Genomic DNA, 6,182 nt, shown 5'->3' with positions numbered 1-6,182 from the left:
AGCAGTTGTGCTTCGGTTCATAGTTGTATCAAGGAAAGTTAGAACATATAGTTCTCTGTGCTTGTAAGACCACAGTGTAGCAAATGTAACACCTTGCATGCTGGAACTAGCTGGCTGCACACATACACTCTTAGCCACAACAACAAATAGCACCCATGCACTCTTAGCCACAACAACAAATAGCACCCGAATATATACCCTCCAGTTGCATGAGAATAGTGTTGTACATCAGTAGTACTAGTAGTACAATATTCTATCACAACGAAACCCAAAAAAGCATGATGGGAATAAGTGATCAATGTTGAGAGAGTGTGTGTGTGCTAGTGTTCATGAGAAAGCAACAAAAAAAGAGAAACTGAAAGATAGAAAGAGCTTGTGCCGATGTGTTAGAGAGAGAGAGAGAGAGAGAGAGAGAGAGAGAGAGAGAGAGAGAGAGAGAGAGAGAGAGAAACTGAGAGACACAAAGAGAGATACAGTGTACGTCAACAGAAAGTGAGAGAGACACACACACACAGAAAGAGAGATGGAGAGACAGACAGAAAAAGAGAGTAAGTATGTGAGAAAGCGAGCCAATACTTCGTGCCGAGCTTGATCAATACGCGATCAATAATCCAGTCAAATAAGGACAGAACTTCAAAAGAATTTATTACAGCAAAGTACATTTTAGATACACAGGTTGAGAGAAAAAGAGAAAGAGCGACACAGAAATCAAAAGACGCAGAGAGATACAGTGTATGTCAACATGCGTGTTGAGATGTTCAACGACAAAGTGCAGTGGATCCATGCTTAGTGAGTGAGTGAGAGAGAGAGAGAGAGAGAGAGAGAGAGAGAGAGAGAGAGAGACACACACACACGCACAGAGACAGAGAGAGAGAGAGAGAAAGAGAGAGAGAGAGTGAGTGTACGTCAACATGCGTGTTGAGATGTTCAACGACAAAGTGCAGTGGATCCATGCTTTGTGAGTGTGTGAGAGAGAGAGAGAGAGAGAGAGAGAGAGAGAGAGAGAGAGAGATGCAGTGGATTCACGCTTCAAGGTGGCCTGCATCACTGGAGAGAAGACACTCACCCAGCACAAGCCCTATCAAAAGCCACGTGCAGTTCATCATCGTTGAGTAAAACAATCACCAGTGCAAGCTGAATGGCATGCTCCATGCCTTGCTTCAACACACCGCGCGGTATTTTTCACGTAGCTCATCATGCTTCAAGGTAGCCTGCATCACTGGGGAGAAGCCCCTCACTCTGTACAAGCCTTCACGAGTGCTGTGTGCTCCTCATCGTGGAGTGACACCTTTTTCCAGTTATATCTACGTCAGGCGTATTGATGTGCAGATAAGTCATGCACTGAGGCAGCCTGTATCACGGGAGAGAAGCCAATCACCTGGCAAGAGCAGTAGCGAGTGCGTGTGCTGTTCCTCATCGTGGAGTACCGTTAAAACTAAAAAACATGCGCCAATGGAAGTTGCTTCAGCTCCTTCTCTGCCATGATCAAGTTGCTACACAGGTCCTCATCGTGGAGTCGTATCTTTTCCAGTGTACGTCAACAGGCATGTTGATGTGTTCCGCGACAAAGTGCAGTGGACCCATGCTTTGAGGCGGCCTGAATCACTGGAGAGAAGTAGTGTTGAAACGAGCGTATCTATAACAAACGAGCGATCACTTCCACTAACGAGCAAGCTATCGAGCGAACTAACGAGTTTCATTGATGTGGCAAATAATGAAATCATGATTTTTTGAATATTTTTTTCTAAGTTCGATTTTTTCCAGCTGGTTCAATTAATTATCACTGCCGGCATTTGGGGTTGCTGCTGCTTCACTTCGGACTGCTGTTTGGTGTCGAGGTGTCTTTTCAGCGCCGTCGTCGAGTAGCCTTTGTAAGAATAGACCGTTTTGCAAAGATTGCAAGTAGCCCTGGTCTTCGCTGCATCGCGGGAGAATACTTCCAAACGACTGAGCGTAACTATTTTCTTTTCACTCGAATGGAGAGGTGACCGAAGCATATCCTGCGACAGGTCAGCAGATGCGGAACAAGACAGCAGTAGAGTCCACCAAAGCTGCAACGACAACTGAAACAACTCAAGTGTCGTGCAGGCATACAGTCACTGTTAACTGCGAGTGATTTTCACTTTGCGCGGGACTGGACTCTCGATCGACCAGGGGCAGGGAGTCGTAAAATATTTTTACAACTCCCGGTCGACATGTACATATATGTACTGCCATGTGTAGATCTACGGAGTACGGTGTACGGGGTTCGTTAGTGCAAACGAGCTGGCCGCACAAACGAGCCGAGTTTCTGGCGAGCGAGCTAACGAGTATCCGGTGAGATCGTTTCAACACTAGAGAGAAGCCAATCACCTTGCGAGAGCAGTAGTGAGTGTGTGTGTAGTTCCTCGCCGTAGAGTAACGTAGAACATGCACAAGTGTAAGCTGCATGGCACCCTTCACATCTCGCTTCAGCTCGTTCTCTGCCATGATCAAGTTGCTACAGACCTTGCACGCTGATTCCATACACCACTGCCACAGGTTATGTCTGTCAGCTAGCTACAGCAACAATATCCTCTTCATGAATGTTCAAAACTATTTTCTCGGGTGAAAATCAGCTCTCCACTGTCTACAACACAGCATGATCGCATGTGCATGGACAGGATCCGACTGCGATGCAGCTCTCCTGGAAGGAAGCAAAGTTCTCCTGTCGCCAATGCCATCGCTTGTCAGTGTCACTCAAGAAAAAATAAATTTCAATTTCAGAAGCTACGAATTCAACGCATTCCAGTCTGCTTCCACCAAGACTACTACAGGGCATCTGATTTGACAAGGTATATCAGTAGGACTTGGAAAAGTCACAGTAACAGTTTTACAGTTTGCAAGATCACTAGCCATTACAACAAGTACTAGTATCAGAACATCAAAACAAACATCGTGTAGATCCACAATTTCACATTCAACCCATCGATCTACAAAATAGGTTCCCATTCCCGCCAGCTGGACATGCATGCATGGGACATGCATGCATGCATGCATGCTCTCACCAGGCCGGGAGTCGTCAAACGCCGGTACTTGACGACTCCCTGGCTCTCACTTGTCAGCCAGCTCACACGTCTTGTCGTGCACGCGCAGACGTCCAGCACACACGCGTGTCGAAATGTGTTTTTTGGGGGGTAGTCGGCAAAAAATTGTGTGAGGGTCCCTTTAGTCCTTCGCGTTTCAAATCGTGACCGCGACCTCCGGAGGGGGTGCCACGACTTGGCGGCAACATGATCGTAGACGTGAAGCGTATTTGTGTACAACCTGGCCTGAAGTATGTTCAATTTCTCAAATTCCGGTGTGTTGATTCATGAAAATCGGCGGTTGTCGATGTCACCTCGACATTTGCACATTTTTAGTTGTGGTCCTGCACGCACGCACCGCCATATATGCATTCTTTGCCCTTTTTGGACGATGTCGATTTTGTTTTTGTTTTTGTAGTTGCTTCGTTGTGATCGGGTCAGTGACCAATTTCTACAGTGTACTCGTTCAATACGATGGCAGCTTGGTCTGGCTTTTCGGTTTCGGAAATTATCTTTCTCTACTTTTCTGCGATGATGGAATGCCATACCTCAAGACATTTCAGTTACATATCATCGGAAAATACAGTTCTCATCTCGGCACTTTTCACTACTTTCACTTTAGCTCATACATGTACATGTACATGTACATCCTTCAAAGCGGTGAACCCCTTGATAGGCGACAAGCCTCTGGGTCATCCTAATAAAGATATTATTATTATTATTATTATTAGGCAACAGACGAAAGAAACCACTACCGGAATTTCCACTGCACTGGCACTTGCTCTGACCACGAGGTCAGGAAAGCCAAAGCGCTTGGATGTCAGCGGCAGTCCCTCAGGAGTCCAAACCTACCTGATTGTATGAATTATTTTTCGTCGACTTCAAGACAAGAATACGAGCCACGAGGCACTTCCTCCAACATGCAACATGCGAAAAATTACATCCAAAACGGGCCACAACTTTATTAGGAAACGCACGAACTCTTTTGGATACGAACTGCAATTCGTAAAGTTTGTGTGACAAGTTCACGTCTACGCGTGTACGAGGCCTAGTGTGAGCACGACTGCCACGTTTCTGCGTTTTGCTGACGCATGGACGCGCGTACGCGTGCTCATGCATGATCGCAGTGTGAGCGCGCCCTAAGCTCAGTAGACGTCACCCAAACAAAAAAAAAAACACAGAAAAGCCGTGCAAAATGAACAATAAATAAACCGAACGCAAATTCAAACAACAAACTACCGTAAAAATAAGTACCTGCCCGAAATAAATACCCCCTTCATTCTTTTGACTCTGTCTGTTGAAGTCAAGTCAAGCCCGCGGGCCCGATAAACATACTGCCCGAAATAAGTACCGGTATGGTGCGCACATGCAGCATGTAGCATGTACATCTACATAAAAATGACTTCTCCACTACACCCCAAGTCAGGCCCGAAAGTTAGTTCATGCCCGAAAGTCAGTACCCGCCCGAAAGTTAGTACGGGTGTGGCCACTAAATTCAAAAGTAAATACGTACTTTAATAGGGGCCGTCCGTAAATATCGAACTTTTTTCACCAAACGAATTATTTTAGTTTAGACCCAATCCCTCCCTCCCCCCCCCCCTCAGAACGTAAAAAAATGTTGACATACATGCAGATACAACGGCCATGTACATGGATCAATGTTTTCTGAAACGAAATTGGTCAACCCCCTCCCACCGTTCGTTGCGTGACACTGTTCACAGCTAGTACAGGGTGTTTTATGGCCGCTGAGCAGCCGGTTTGAAAGTCATCACCAGAAATTATCCGGGTACAGTACTGCGTAGTCACTATGTAGACTCTGTCCCCGGGGAAAATCGCGATTCCGCGGCCGCGTTTTTTCCGCGTTTTCCGCGATTTTCCCGCGTTTTTTGAACTTTTTTGTTGCACTACATGTACACACAGTGCACTGTTCGGTCAGCAACGTCTCATCGTGGCGGCTTTGTACTCAAATATGACGAGTGCTTACACCAGAGACTTGTAACTGATTGATTTCACTACATACTCACTGAAAAATTGCCACATATCAACTGCAAACTTGCCGCATATCAATAATATTCACCGCATATTTACCGCATATTTACCACATATTTACCGCAAATTCACCGCAAATTCACCGCAAATTATACCATGTTTACCCGCAAATTACACCGCAAAATCTGGGATTTTTTTCCGCGATTTTCCCCGGGGACAGTAGACTTCACCGGCACCGTACAACTAATTACTTGATCATCAACCTTGCGAATAACGACCCTCAACTGGGCATGAGAAAAGTGTTGTTATTCGTGAGGTTGAACGTGTGCAGTCGAATGGTTACTGCAGGTCAGAAGATAGTAGCGACCATTAGCAAACCGTCGGGCACGACGATTGCGACAAACTGGGAACGAGGCCCGTGACGGCGTGTGGGGAACTCGAATTGTTTCGTGAGCACGATTGGAGCAGCCCCAGCGGGTGATCACGAAATGAATACGATTCTCGAAAATCGAATTTCCCTCGCGTTTCCCCGGACAACCCAGCATCCCCGCATCACGTGCGGAATGGTTCAACGCACGGCTTCGTGCCGTGCATGCTTTGACGATTGGAAATCGGAGCTGTCCAATCGTTCGACCGTAAGCGTGACGGTTTGCTAATGATCTCTAGAGTCGTGACTATATCCCAAGGCCAACTGAGGTTGTTATTCCAGAGATTCACTGTTTTGTGGTCAGGTTGAATGCAATAATTGTAGATCTACACATGCAAACTTACATACAGATCACCCGTGTTGTAAAAGCACATCAACAAAATATGGGGCCTCTAGTCTGGAGTGTCCGGCTAGTGCAAAATATTCGACAGCACCGACTACGACGTACATCATGTATGCTTTTTCCTAACCTGTTCTCGTTGCCTCGTGATGTCCCTATCCGCCAGAACAGACTGATTCTGTTCTGGAACAGCCACTTGGAACAAGCAGAGCCAACAGGCTCCCACAGACAGTCGACGTCGACGAAATGTAGATCTACTACTACAGATATATCTACCAAGTGTGTACAGAAAAGGCCTTATATATGCATGTACGTCTCCCGCAGAGACGTGCGAAATGACATCATCAGATCATGGCATAACAGAAAAAACAGAAAAGCAGAG

This window comes from Sycon ciliatum, chromosome 1 (assembly GCF_964019385.1).
Source record: "Sycon ciliatum chromosome 1, ocSycCili1.1, whole genome shotgun sequence".
NCBI classification, from domain to species: domain Eukaryota; kingdom Metazoa; phylum Porifera; class Calcarea; order Leucosolenida; family Sycettidae; genus Sycon; species Sycon ciliatum.
This window is presented reverse-complemented; position numbering follows the sequence as displayed.